Source organism: Eschrichtius robustus, chromosome 15 (genome assembly GCF_028021215.1).
Source record: "Eschrichtius robustus isolate mEscRob2 chromosome 15, mEscRob2.pri, whole genome shotgun sequence".
Classification (NCBI taxonomy): Eukaryota; Metazoa; Chordata; class Mammalia; order Artiodactyla; family Eschrichtiidae; genus Eschrichtius; species Eschrichtius robustus.
The window spans coordinates 37,120,349-37,135,889 of NC_090838.1; the positions used below are offsets into that span (position 1 = coordinate 37,120,349).

Below are 15,541 nucleotides of genomic sequence, written 5' to 3' on the forward strand. Positions count from 1 at the left end.
TCTTGGGGCTAATGGTGGACTCTGGGAGGGCTCACGCCAAGGAGTACTTCCCAGAACTTCTGCTGCCAGTGTCCTTGTCCTCACTGTGAGACACAGCCACCCCCAGCCTCTGCAGGAGACCCTCCAACACTGGCAGGTAGGTCTGGCTCAGTCTCCTATGGGGTCACTGCTCCTTCCCCTGGGTTCTGATGTGCACACTACTTTGTGTGCCCTCCAAGAGTGGGGTCTGTTTCCCCCAGTCCTGTCGAAGTCCTGCAATCAATTCCCACTAGGCTTCAAAGTCTGATTCTCTAGGAATTCCTCCTCCCGTTGCCAGACCCTCAGGTTGGGAAGCCTGACGTGGGGCTCAGAACCTTCATTCCAGTGGGTGGACTTCTGTGGTGTGAGTGTTCTCCAGTTTGTGAGTCACCCACCCAGCAGTTATGGGATTTGATTTTATTGTGATTGTGCCCCTCCTACCGTCTCATTTTGGCTTCTCCTTTGTTTTTGGATGTGGGGTATCTTTTTTCGTGAGTTCCAGTGTCTTCCTGTGGATGATTGTTCAGCAGTTAGTTGTGATTCTGGTGCTCTCGCAAGAGGGAGTGAGAGCATGTCTCATAGGATTTTTAGATTTACAGGATTTTATCTTCTATGAATAGAGACAGTTTTACTTCATACTTTTTAGTTTGTATGCCTTGGTTTCTTTTTCTTGCTTTATTGTGCTGGCCAGGACCTCTAGTGCAACACTTAATAGAAGTGTTGAAAGTGGATATCTTTGTCTTGTTTCTGATCTTAGGGGAAAGCATTTAGTCTCACCATTAACTATGATATTAAGTATAGGGGTTTTTGTAGATGCCCTTTATCAAAAGAGGAAGTATTCTTCTATTTCTAGTTTGTTGCGAAATTTTGTCATGAATGTGTGTTGAATTGTGTCAAACCACTTTCCTGTATTTTTTGAGACAATTATATAGCTTTTCTTGTTTTGTTAATATGGTAAATTACATTTTATTTTCTAATGTTAGTCCAACCTTTTATTCCTGAGATAAACCCCATTTTGTCATAAGATAGTATCATTTTTAGATATTACTGAATTTGATTTGCTATTATTTTGCTAAGGATTATGTCATCTATGTTCACAGTACTCATAATGGTTTATATTTTTCTTGAAGTTTTATTGTAGTTTCTTTGTCTGGTTTTGGTATTGGGGTATTGCTAGACTCATAAAATAAATTGGCAAGTGTCCTTTCCTCTTCTCTCTTTCTGAAAGAATTTGTATAAGATTGATAGTAATTCTTCCCTAAATGCTTGATAAAATTAGCCAGTGAAGTCATCTGGCCTAGAGTATTCTTTGCGGAAAAGTTTTTATTTGCAGATTCAATTAAATAGACAGGGGGCTTCAGATTTTTTATTTCTTCTTGTGTCAGTTTTGACGATTGTGTCTTTCAAGGAATTTTTCTATTTCATGGGTTTTTTTTCCAAATTTCCTTATTTATAATATTCCCCTATTACACTTTTAATGTCTATAAGAACTGAAGCTATGTCTCCTTTTTCATTCCCAGCATTTGTATTTCATTTCTTTCTTTTGTGTCTTCTTGAGCAGTCAGTCCATCTAGAGGTTTATCAATTTTATTGATCTTTTCAAAGAACTGGCTTTTGATTTCATTGATTTTCTCTATTGTCTATCTCTTTTCTATTTCATTGCTTTCTACTTTTATCTTTATTTCCTTATTTCTAATTACTTCAGTTTTAATGTGCTCTTCCTTTTCTAGCTTCCAAAAGTGAAAGCTTAAGTCATTGATTTTAAACCTTTCTTTTTTTTCCTAATGTAAGCATTGAAAGCTGCAAATTTTCCTCCTAAGTACTATACATGCATTAAATTTTGATGTGTTATATTTTAATTATTCAGTTCAAAATATTTTTAATTTTTCTTGTGATTTATTCTTTGACCTATGGATTATTTAGCCGTGTGGTGTTTAATTTTCAAGACATCTTTATGTTAACCATTTCTAACTTAATTTTAATTTGGTTAGAGAATGGATTCTGGATAATTCATTCTTTTAAATTCGTGGAGACTTGTTTTATGGTCATTCATATGGTTTCTATTGGTGAATTTTCCATGTGAACTTGAAAGAAAAATGTATTTTGCCATTGTTTGATGTATTGTTCTGTAAATGTCAGTTAAATCAAGTAGGTTGATAGTATTATTCTTCTCTTTTACATCCTTACTAATTTTCTGCCTACTTGTTCTATCAATTACTGAAAGAGGAGTTGTAAAATCTCCTATTATAATTACATATTTGTCTATTTTTCTTTTCATTTCTGTCATTCTTCCTTCATGTATTTTGAAGCTCTTATATTTGTTGCATACATATTAATGATTGTTATGTCTTTTTTGATGAATCAATCCCTTTATACTTATGAAATGTCCCTCTTTTTCTTGGTAATATTCCTTGTCTTGTGTGAAGTCTACTTTGTATGATGTTAATATAGCTACTCTAATTTTCTCATGATTACTGTTTGCATGGTATATCTTTTTCCAGCCTTTATGTTTAACCTATCTACCAATTCATATTTTGTGTACATTTCTTATGGACAGACATACAGTTGGATCTTGGATTTTGAACCCACTGACAAATTTTGCTTTTAATTGGACTGAATTTAATTGTCGATATGGTTGTGCTTAAGTTTACAACTTGCTATTTGTTTTCTGCTTGTCACATTTGGTCCTTTTTTTTCCTGTCTTCTTTTGTAGTAATTATCTTTTAGTATTCCATTTTCTCTACTATTGGCTTAGTGACTAAACTCTGTTTAAAGTTAGTGTTTGCTCTAAGGTTTAAACTGTATAACTTTAACTGATATCTACCTTCAAATAGTCTTATACTAATTTGCATATAATGTTAGAACCTTCAAAAATGTACTTCCACTCTTTCTACTGTCCTATATGCTATTGGTATTGTACATTTTACTTGCATGTGTCATAAACCTCACAATACATTATTATTATTTTTGCTTTAAACGGTTATCTTTTTTTAAATTAATTTTTATTGGAGTGTGGTTGCTTTACAATGTTGTGTTAGTTTCTGCTGTATAAATCTTTTGCCTTTTACTAAAGATTTCCGTGGAAAAGAACAGAAACAGTTATCTTTCAAAGGAACTTAAAAACAAGAAAAATATTTATACTTACCCATATACTTACCATTTCCAGTGCTCTTCATTCACTTATATAGATCTGAGTTTCTATGTAATATAATTTCCTTTCACTTGAAGACCTTCTTTAATCATTTCTTATTATGTGGGTTGGCTGGCAATCACTTCCGTCATCTTTCATTTGTCAGGAAAAGGCTTTATTTTTTCCTTCATTATTGAAGTTTCTTTTCACTGGATATAGAATTTTAGGTTAATGGTATTTTTTTCTTTAATATTTTTCTCTGGATAAAGACTTTTAGTTTGATAGCCTTTTTCTTTAGCATTTTAAGGAGGTCATTTCATTGTTCCCTGGATTGTATTATTTCTAATGAGAAGCCAGTGGTAATTCTTATCTTTGTCCTTCTGAATATACTATGTCTTTTTGGAGGGGAAGTGCTGATTTTAAGATTTCCTCTTACTTATTTACAAAACAAATAGACTCATAGACATAGAAAAGCAACTTATGGTTACCGAAGGGGAAAGGAAGGGGGAAGGATAAATTAGGAGTTTGGGATTAAAATATACACACTATTATATATAAAATAGATAACCAACAAGGACCTACTGTATAGCACAGGGAACTATATGCAATATCTTGTAGTAACCTATAATGGAAAAGAATCTAAAAAAGAACATATATATAACTGAATCACTTTGCTGTACACCTGAAACTAACACAACATTGTGAATCAACTATATTTCAATAAAAAAAATTTTTTAAGTGTAAAAAAAAGATTTTTCTCTTTATTACTGGTTTTCAGTAATTTGACTATCATGTGCCTTAATATGACTTTCTTTGTAATTATCCTGCTTGGGGTTTGCTGGCCTCATATATGTTTTGGTTTAAAATTTTCATCAAATTTGGGACTTATTTCTTGGAACATATTTCTCACCCATTTCTCTCCCCAGTCCTTTTTGGGGCTTCAATTATGTGTACGTTAGACTACTTGATATTGTCCCACACATCACCAAAGCTCTGTTCAATTTTTTTCATCCTTTTTTCTCTCTTTCCTTCAGTTTGGTGAGTTTTTAATCACTATTACCAATCTTTTCAGCCGTTGACTAATCTGATGTTAAGCTCCATTTGGTGAATTTTTAAAATCTCAAATGTAGTATGTTTTTGGCTCTAAAAGTTTATTTGGTTCCTTTTTTATATTGATAGTTTCCATTTCTCTCATTATTTTTATGTTTTCCTTTAATCCTTGAATATGTTTGTAATATCTTTTTATGACTTCTTGTTCTGCTAAATCTATTACTTTGTCATTTCTGGGTCTGTTTCAGTGTTGTGAACATTACATTGTTGAAGGTCTGAATTTTGTTTTCTCTTAGTAGATTCAGTTCAGTTGCTTATGGATGAGCTTGATTCTTTCAAGGCTTGTTTTTGTTTTTAAGCTTTGTTGGGCATGTCTAGAGTAGCCTTTACTTTATGGCTAGTTAAGCCCTACTACTGTCTTATGTTTTGGCATTTTCACTGAATGCCTCCAGTATTCAGTGATATCTCTCCACTATGCCTAGATGGAACTGGAACATCTTGCAGCCTGACATTCTTTGCCCAGCCTCACGGAGTCACTCTATGGAATCACAGCTTAATGCTCAGGCAAAGATTCAAGAGGGACCCTATACAAATTTCTGAATCTCTGCTTTTGCATTGCTCTGTCCTCTCTGCTATTCTCTCCTGCAAATTCCATCCACCTTAGCCTCCCCTAATTCCATCTCTACCTCCTCAACTCATCAAGTCGTCCATGTTCTGCTTGGAGTGATCTTAAGACTCACTGCATTTTTCTCCCTTCTCCTGGAGATCACAGTCCTGTGCTGCCTGTTGTCTAGTAGCTGAAAGCAGTGGTTTCATATATTTAGTCCACTTGTTTACAGTTGGGGGTCAAGTCTTGTACTGTTTTTGATCATCATTAGAAGCAGAAACATTCTAATGCCTTTTAAAGATTAATAATTGTTTAGAAATTCACTTATACATCATCCCACAGTGTTTATTAAGCACCTGCAATGTGCTAAGTACCGTGCCAGGACCTGAGGATACAGAGAGATATTAAAGAAGACAAACATGTATTATAAATAATTAGAAAGATGTATGGGAGCCCAAAAGAGGACGTTAGTAACTATATGATAGGGGTAGAGGCACTGATGAAGAAATCTAGTTTTATAGGTGTTCCCCGGGTTGAGGCTGAAAGAAAGGACATTCCAAACAGCACAATAAGTGGAAAGGTACAGAGATATGAAATAGTACAATGTGCTTACAAAGCTTGTTTTATTAACTGATCATTCATTTAGTAAATATATCTTCAGTGTCTAGTAGATGCTATGCAATGTGCTAAGGGTTGGGTATCCGAAGTGTGAGTGAGATGTTCATGATTCCTGCCGTCATAGAACTTCCAGTCCAGTACTTCAGTGTGAATGGAGCATAGGGTGCCCCGATCGGGGTAATATTTGTGAGTGAGGTAGCAGAAAAGGCAGGTTGAAGGCATATTGTGAGGTACCTTAAATGCTGCTCTAAGGGGTAGTCATTGTCCTAAAAGCCACTGTCCTCCAAACATTTTTGATTATACCCATAAATTTTTTTGCATATTTACCCCAGCATATGTGTATTCATTTATTAATAAACTATATGTGCACTACTATATCGACATATTATATATTCTATAAAAATATACAAAAAAAGAAATGTAACAGGATAATGTAAATAAACATAGATATTCCAGTGTTCTCTTCCTGTATTCCATGCTTCATCTTGCACATCCCAGGCTCACACCCCTCACTTTGTAGCTCAGTAGGCAATGGGAAGCTTTCTAGATTCTCATTCAGGAAATGAAACTGATCAGAATTCTGCTTTATAAAGATTCCAAACATGACTTTTATTCTAGTCATGCTGAATAATGCTTTTAAAAGCAGAGAAGAAGCTGAACTAATATGATTCCTTCCAATCCCAGGATTATATAGCTGGGGCTGCTCCTTAGAAGAGGTTAGGATTCTAACCTACAGTGGTCATTTGTTGTATTATTAAGATGCAATACACTAGACTGGCCAAGTGACTTAAAGCAGGAGAATATCCAGTGTGGAGCTGGCGTTCCCTGCAGTGGAACTGACTTTGTTACATGCAAGTCATCACTTTACACTTTGGCAAATTACTTTCGGATGCACCTGTATTATGTCCAGAAGTGCAGAAATAAAGGCTCGGCATACTAGATAAGAAGCTGGACCTTGGAAACAAAACTGAGTAGTATTGGAGGTCCCAGAAATAGTAGTACAGGCTAGTAGGCAAGCCTAAGTCAGAGCAGCTGAAGACGGCAGGCAGAATGAGAAGCCACGTGGTTGAAAGGACAGTAACCAGGAGGACAGAGTTACCAGAATTAGGACCAGGTGCCTCTAAGCCAGAAAAACAGAATTACCAGAGTTAGGACCCAGGAAGTCTGCAAGAGCTTGGAGAATGGATGCAAACAACCAGCCCCAAGGAAAAGCTGAATGTCTGAAGAGAGGTGGCCTGCTTCGGCTCCACAGAGTCTCTGTGCAACCACGGAGGCAGCTGCCTAGGTGGGGCAGAGAACCTGACTGGAGTGGGACACGAAAAGGCTGAAAGAAAGATGGGTTGCAAGTAGTCAGTGTGCTCCAGATTTATTTTCTGGCTGGAACATTTCTGTTCCCTATTTCCAAACTCTCAACACTTCTATTTATGGTTTTAAAAAATACTATCTCATAGAATAAAAGAAGTTCTTCCTAAAATTATATGAGAATGTACTGACTATATCCTTCTATATACACTTCCTATGTAGTTTAAGAGAAAAGATACATAAACTTCTACGAATTGGAGATCCACGTCCAGAAAACTTATTAATGTCAAGTAGGAGAGACTTCAGTTGCCTTTTCCAGCTCTTCTCCAGCTTTGATTTTGTCTCCTGCCTAAATAATTGTTGAGGCCAATGTGCCTACCTCTTGTTCCATTTTACTTACCCTATTTCAAACAACTGAAGCACATTACATCTCTCTAGAAACGGAAGCTGAGGACATTCTCTGTTTTGAGTTCACCTAGCAGTAGATAGAGTAGTACTGCAAGTTCACGGGCAATTTTGGCAGGTGAGAGGGAAAAATTCAAGTTACCAAAGTATTTGACATACTGCAGCTGAAGCTGGCCTACGGCTAGTGGGTGTTCGATAAAAACAAAATGAGCCATGGCCGGGGGCACCTGTAGGATGGTTAATGGCAGTCATTTAGCTGTCATTCATTTTTCAGTTCAAATCATTTTAAAATACTTTGTTAGTTCGGAATGTGTTTGCTTAAGTCATTTCAGTAGTAATACTTTTCTCCAGGAGTCAATTAGGTATTCATTTTACAGCTCTTGCATAATAGCTGAGAAAACTGCAATTGCACAAGCAAAGCGCAGATAAACACCAGATTATCATATTAAAGTCCTTATTAGTCTGTCAGGAGAATTTTTTTTTTCACTGAATGCTTTTTGGTTGTTTATTATCCTTTTTTTTTTTTAAATTAGGATTTTCCCAATGTTAGTTTAGTTTTAAAAAAATATTATTCAGGTCTCCATTTTCATTAGGAAACTAGTCTTTTCTCTACCCTCTCCACACATAATAACTTCAGCCTAAAATAGCAAGATTCCCTTTTACAATTTTAAAATGTATATAAGCTGTTTAATTCTTTCTCTGAGCTATCCAATGACCTCTTTACTTTAAGGTGTTTTAGCAAAAGTAGACCTCTTCCTACGTCAGATTTGACTTAACAGATGCCTATTAGCAATCCTAAACCCAGAACGACAGGGGTTATTTAAAATAATACTAAGTGTCCCATTTATTTACAGAGTTTCTATTGTTTTTGAGAAGCCACCATATTAAAGTGTTCTCAAATTTATATATGTATTTATGTGTTTGTGTGTGAAACTGTATCTACTTTCTTTTCAATTATGGTTTCACCTCCCGGAAGGCAGAAACTGTGTCTTTTGACAGATATTTCTCTTCTGTTTCAGATTCAAGGCAGTGTTAGGAAAGTCAGGCTATCAGTCAATATTGTTCAATTTCTATTTGAGATAAGGTGTTTTGTCCCAAGATTTGAGGAGAATCCACAGAACTCCCCCATGAAATCTAAAAGACTGTCTTTCTCCTATTGCAGTCATTATTCCAGGTTAAAAACAGGAGGAAAGAAACTAAAGTTACTTCATTGTGTCATGAGAAGCCAAAAATTCTGCCATCTGCTTCAAATGAAAGCTTTCCTAATGAGAATCCAAGGCAAAACACTGTGCGTTTCTTCTAGTTCCTCACAGACAGAACGTCTATTATCTTTCACATGGAGCCAAGACCTCTTAAGGGAAAGGAAATTCTCCTCTAAAATAAAATTGTAGGGTGCAATATAATTTGTGATTTTTTTCTCTTATAAAAAAATGGCATGGGATCTTAGGCAGCCTGACTGTCTGTGTGTCAGCTGTGTAGGTCCTCCCAGGAGAAATGTCTTTTGGTCCAGAAGAAAAGTAGACAAATAGGAGATACCCTCCCAATATCGTGTGATTAATTGCCTCTGCCATTCCCTGACCTTTGCCCACTCCAGCACATATGGTCAGTGGCAGAAGCCTTGGACAGCCAGTTTTGCTTTCTTAGCTGGCAGAGGGGTAGAAAGAACACATTTGTAGTCACTAGCAAGACCAAGCCCCCAAATGGTGGAGATTTGGGTTGTCTGAACTGCCAAATTAGCTCCCCAAATGGTTTGTTTCATGGCAGGTTTGATCTTTTCATTATATCCTGAATTACATTTATTTCCTTTGGGTTTTTGACACGGAGGCAGCAAGACACAAGAAAACCAACCAAGACTTATCCTTTGATATTCAAGAAATACTCCAATCAAGACTAGATAGACTGGGTAATATTCCCAAAGCCAACTTGGAATATTAACAAAGCTAATTCAGGTCAGGCTGACTGAAATGACTAGTTGGTGGGGAAGCTATTAGTTTATTTTGCTCATCTGAACTTCCAGTGTGTTTTGATTAAGGTAGTGGATAGATTATGGTTTGCCTGTTACACAAACAGCAATATCATCCTTCAGATTTCCCAGGGATTTTTATTCAGTTCTTATGGACAGTTTAGCATAGTGGGTTAAGAGAACAGATGCTGGTGCTTTATTTTATTTTTTTGGCCGAGCAACATGCAGCATCTTAGTTCCCTGACCAGGGATTGAATCCGTGACCCCTGCATTGGAAGCATGGAGTCTTAACCACTGGACTGCCAGGGAAGTCCCTAGACTGCATGGCTTTAAATCACAACTCTGCCACTTTCTAGCTGGGTAGACCTGGGCAAATTGCTTAATCTCCGTGCTTCAGTTTCGTCATCCATAAAATGGGAATAATAATGGTACTTACTTCATAAGATTGTAATGGGTTATAATAAATGACTTGATAAACGTAAAAGCACTTAGAATAGTGCCTGGTACATAGAAAGCACTATACAAGTGTAGCGGTAGCAGTGGTATGGTTATGTATGGTAGGGTAACTTTCAACACCAGCTCCTGTTTTCTGTGGTTGAATATATGTATACTAATGATAGCCTAAAGCCCCTTATTTAACTCCACCCTGTTGGTTAATACTATGTGGGGAAAGCAGATCACGCAAATGTAAGCTTAGTTTTTCCATCTGTAGTCACTCAACCTTCAATAATCCAAATGGAGATTACCCATGTTGAGGGCTATCCATGGAGGTATTTCAATTTAGGGCTATTTTACTCTCTTCAACCTATTTCTAAGGGCACCTCATTTAATAGAGGTTGATTGGGTCCTCTGGGGATAGGAGTTAATTTTATGAATTATCTAAGGATGCCAGAATAACTTAAAAACTTATAATGTATTTGTAAATATTTAGGATTGATTCATGTTTTGGGTTGTCTGAACAGCTATCCCCCAGCCCAGCTCGGCTGACCCAGGGATTGGACGTGATTTTATTGCAGTCTTGACTTTTCACCCGGTGGGAGGCGGCGACCAAGTACCCACTGAGCATCCATTTCCCGCCTGTTTGAAAACTGAGCTTTCCTTGTGGAACACACATCCCTCCACTTAATACCTGGGTTTTGAATATTCATGTTAAGCAACAGACAATTTAAAAGTCATTTTACTATTGATGTGTCATCAAACAGACAATATGACTATATGACTATCAATAATATGACTTTTGGTGAAATGGAATAGAAATAATACTTTAAATAGAACCATCATAACTGAAATGATCAGTGGTTCTTAGTATTTTTAAAGCATCATTTGTAACAATGTAATACAAAGAAATATCTTCTATGATTTCGTTCCCATTCGATGTAGAATTTTGCTTTGGAAGGTACTGTTTTGAATATCTGAGAGCCTGAACTCCTCTGCCTATTTAGCCTACAGGTGCAAAACAAAAGCCTGGCTTCACATCCTGGCTTTGCCATTTACTAGCTTAGTGACTTGGGCAAATTACCTAACTCCTGTAGACCTCAGTTTCCTCATGCATGAAATGGAGATACCATCCTCATAGAAATGTTGTAAGAATTAAATGTAATAATATAAATAAAGCACAGGGGCTTCCCTGGTGGTCCAGTGGTTAAGACTCTGTGCTCCCAATGCAGGGGGCCTGGGTTTGATCCCTGGTCAGGGAACTAGGGAACTAGATCCCACATGCTGCAGCGAAGATCCCTCATGCCACAACTAAGACCCGGTGCAGCCAAATACATACATACATACATAAAGCACACAATACAGTGCCTGCATCTCAGTAAAAATTAGTTGCTTCTGCTGCTATTACTACTACTAATAGTGCCATTGTTCAACTCAGGTTTTTGTCCCTAATAGAATGACCAAGAAGTACTGTGTGGAGGGCATACTTTGCTCCTGTGATAATAACATTGAAAAGATTAGAGATATTTCCAATCTTCCTTTAATATCCCAACGTTAATCTGTCAGCCATGCATTTCCCCAAAACTTCTGAACATGTCCAGCTCACTCCACCTCGTGGAATAATTAGTTCCATATGCCTGTTGTGTGCGGTGTAAACCTGACATGGAGTGACCAAGGCCACTTGTTCTGGCTTCATCGAGTGATGCCTCCCTCCTTCTTTTTTTGGTGAACATATCACTTCTGATCTTGAAACACACTGAGTGATTTTTGTGCGTTGCTTCCTTTATCTCACACGTTATCTTCTTTTTTTTTTCGCATTGTTTACTTTGTTTATTTATTTATTTATTTATTTATTTATTTTTGGCTGTGTTGGGTCTTCGTTTCTGTGCGAGGGCTTTCTCTAGTTGTGGCAAGCGGGGGCCACTCTTCATCGCGGTGCGCGGGCCTCTCACCATCGCGGCCTCTCTCGTTGCGGAGCACAGGCTCCAGATGCGCAGGCTCAGCAATTGTGGCTCACGGGCCTAGTTGCTCCGTGGCATGTGGGATCTTCCCAGATCAGGGCTTGAACCCGTGTCCCCTGCATTGGCAGGCAGATTCTCAACCACTGCGCCACCAGGGAAGCCCTCACACGTTATCTTCTAAACCTAAAGAATCTTCCAAGTAATGGTATGAAAATACAAATATCTTTTTAAATGTCAGCATTTCCCTCAGTGAGATCACATTCAAGAATAAAGCAGTAGTTATTTCTCTATCTTCACTTCTAATTTTTTCTAGATTCTAGCATAGGTAATTCATGCTTGCCTACATTCTTTTTCTAATGTTACTCTTTTAAGTTCCTTTCAAAGAATTATAGGGGCATGTGGTCTCATGAGCCCATTCAGTCTGGTTCGTTACTTGGGCAAACATGACTTTCCATGTATTAGGGGCAGCAAGTTTTTCACAGCTGAGATGATAGCATAGCCCTAGCCTTGCAAAAACAACCCACCTAAACCAGTAGATTCAAACATACATCTGGCCATCATTTGTTGTTCCTGTTATAAAGTTCTACTGTTATGAATTTTTATAATATTGTATTTTGTCTCATCCCAGACATGAACCAGAGCTTTAGAAGTGAAATACCATCCTTGTACCAATATTAAGTGTAACCTTCTTGGCATCTACTGAGCTATCCTTACCCATCTTGCCAGCTGGCATCCCAGAATTTGGGTGAAAGGCTTCTCTGGCATACTATTCTTAAAGGCTTGTGTTGTTTCCATACCTCTTTAATAGTTTGTGTCTTATCATAAAGACATAGTATATTGGTAATGATACACTAGTTTGTATTTTTTCTGCCTCCTATACAAAAATAATTAATGGAAAATATTTATAAGGGGACATACTTTTATACCTTTGTGGGCTAAAAGTCATCTTGAGCGCCGGTCTGAATAACGCAGGGGTGGTATAGGCAGGCCTCAGGAATAGATGAGAACAAACCTAAAGGGTAAGCAAAGAATGGGCAGAGAGAAAATAAGGGTGTAGAGGAAATAGAGGCCCATCTGGTAGAAAGGAATAAAGGGCTGTTTGAATTGTCTCAAGTGTTTGCTAGTGGCACTGGTGGCATAAGGCAGCTGTGTTGAGTCTAAGCTGAGTGTCTTCCTGATCTCCTGTTTCCTGGGGCTGAAAAGGGTACAGGTCTTTCATCCACATTTATTATAATTTAAGGAATGAGTGTCATCTAGGTATTTGAAAAGAAGACTGGTCGTCAGCAAGCGTTCCTTCTGCTTCCCTGCATTGTGTGTCTGTGATTATGTGTGTGACTTTGTAAGAAGTCTCTGACCTTCTCTTTACACAAATTCTCTTGTTTGTGAAATAAGGCATGCTCTGATCGGGGTGTTGGCAAGCCTGAAATATGTGTCTGAACTACTGTGCAGGAGGATTGCAGGGGGTGGGGGTGGGGTGCCCTTGGGTCCAGTCTTCCTAGAGCACAAAAGGAAGTGACACGCTGGGACCCAGCTGCACTGAGGTTCAGGGAAGGTTTGGTAAAGGATTTCATCCAGTGCATGAAACAGTTATTGTTTCTTTGAATAAACAGAACATACAATTACCCATGGATGACTCTCAAGCAAAAGGCTCATGTTGAGTGTCTGCTGTGTCCATGGCATGGCTGTAAGCCTAATGGGTCATAAGATAAGAACACCTAATCCTTACTCTGAAAGGACTGACAGTAAAATGGGCAGGAGAGACAGACTGGCAGAAAAAGCATACATAGAACACTATGGATATAAATAACTATTAGTATATCAGTCAACAAATGTCATACTACCTTATTTTTGTTCAGCATCCATCATACTTTTCAAAGAACTTCCAATTAAATTATTTCCCATGAGTATATTGAAAGTGCTCTTCCATTTAATTTGCCAAATTTAGGCTATTTAATATTTTTTAGAAAACACTAGTGAAAATAAGATATTTCAATCAGTTAGATAGATTTTGGGGCACTGTGTAGGGCATGGAGAGGGTAAGAAGCAAGGGAGTTCAAATTATCCAATTTACTGGAAAGTCAAAGACACAATATAAAACAGCTGAAAAATAATACAAGAGAAGATATATAATTATATACTAAAATAAGGGATGGATTATATTGAAGTTATTCAAAGGAGAGGAGTATTGTTATGGGCTAGAGAAGTGAGGGAGGGTACGATGGAGGAAAAAGAGCTTAAGCCAGTTCTTATAACATGAGTAGGAGCTAGATGGGCAAAGATGAGCTGAGAGAGCTTTCAAGCTAAAGGAAATAATACCTAACTTGTAAAATTGTCCTAGAAACATTTAAAAAGACAAACTTTAAAAATATTCATTCTTATTTATTACCTGGTGGGAAGGAGTAAAATATTTCTAAAGGAATTTAGGAATTTTGAAAATTGTAGAAATTTTCTGTGTTTTTCTCAGAAAAAGAAAAGTAAATATCCTTCATTTAAAAGTAACCTTTAACCTTTCTGGTATGATTCAGAAATGTTTCTGTATTTGAACATCACTGTGACTCTGCAGTTATACCTTTTCCCCATGAACCTGGAAAGATCTTAGTATCATACCTGAGATCAGTTCACATTTCTATATTATGTGGGTATGATGGATATGAATACAATATGATAAAGTGGACTAACTAGAGATAATGACACATTGTTGAGATGGTGGTACTGATGAAACATTGCCTCTGCTCATTGCAGGCGAGTTGCAGCAATTCTCTCAAATAGTGATCACTTCTCGTGGCAAAAGACAGTGTCTTCATATTTCTTCACTTTAAGTCAAAGCATAAATGTAGGCAGAGATGTTTTTAACTAACATGACTATGATCGTCTATGTGCCATTATTTAATTGTTCATAGAGATCAAATTGTACTAGTGCAGAGGAATTTGAATCCAATCTCAAGCTGTCAGTGGAGAATGTCAGTCATTGCAGTAAATCGCCCCCTTAGTGTCATCGTGTATAATTCTTTAATTTTAGGCCTGAAAAACTCTGAAAGAAATATTGTGTAAAAGGTACCAAAAAGAACTGTCTTGTGTAATACACTTTATGTAGTGTTTGGAAACAAAAATGGGCCCCACGACCCCTAAGTCTATAAGTTGATCTTATCATGGTACGCAGAGTGGTAACCATTAACTAGGCTTGTGTGTTCTTTAAAAAATTATCACATGTTTTTGAATTATGCATTTAATTTAACCTATCTTAACACATGGAAGTTTTGATGTAGTTTCCTTTCTCAAACAGTTCCAGAGAGTCAAAGTGATTATCAAGGCGGAAAATGCTTTTTGTATTTTCTTCAAATGTTGAAGCCATGTATGTGAACAACAAGGCTGATGAATTTGCTGTTTTATTTAGTTGACACTTTAATTCAAAATGTAAACTGAAGTTTCTTTTCATTTCTTTGCACTATTAATATTATTCTGTTTTTGGTTAGCTTGGGTAAAACTGTTCACTGGTGTCATTTTTGATAATTAGCCTTTTACATCTTGAGGTTTTCGGTAAGCAAATAAATATTTTAAATGTAATTGGTGCAATTACTGTATGTGCATTGAACTTTATATTGAACTTCATATCATGTCACATTTTTACGCTAGTAGGTTTTTTTTATGATTTTTTTAGTTGTATGTGGTATTCTTCTGAAATATATAATTACCAGCTCAGCCCTGAGTTGGAGAAGCAAGAGTTCTGTCGTTCTCTCAGACAGACTTGTATTGTAAGATACAGAAAAGCTTGCTTTTTTCTCACATTCTTTCCAAAATCCATAAAAGTTGTTCATGTCTGAATGTTAATGTTATTTTTACATCTTGTGCAATCCCAGCATCACCTTATTCTAGTAGGAGTGCAAGCAAACAGCCCAAGCTTAGTCCAGATTTGATTTGATAGAAAGTAGAAGGTTGGGGGCAGGGGATGGAGGGTGGTGGTAATTAGGAGGCCGGGGGGGGAAAAACGGAAGGAAACAAGAACAATGTAAACATTAGCTAAACATGAACTTTTACCTCTGGTCCTGCCTCCA

General features: G+C 37.1%; 1 protein-coding gene and 1 pseudogene across 3 annotated transcripts in view; both read left to right on the forward strand.

Annotated features, from left to right (window-relative positions):
• CAMKMT (calmodulin-lysine N-methyltransferase) overlaps positions 1-15,541 on the forward strand; it is a 407,707-nt gene that overhangs the window by 279,870 nt on the left and 112,296 nt on the right. The gene's annotated exons all lie outside the window — the stretch shown is intronic.
• On the forward strand, positions 3,045-3,129 carry LOC137778191 (U5 spliceosomal RNA; annotated as a pseudogene).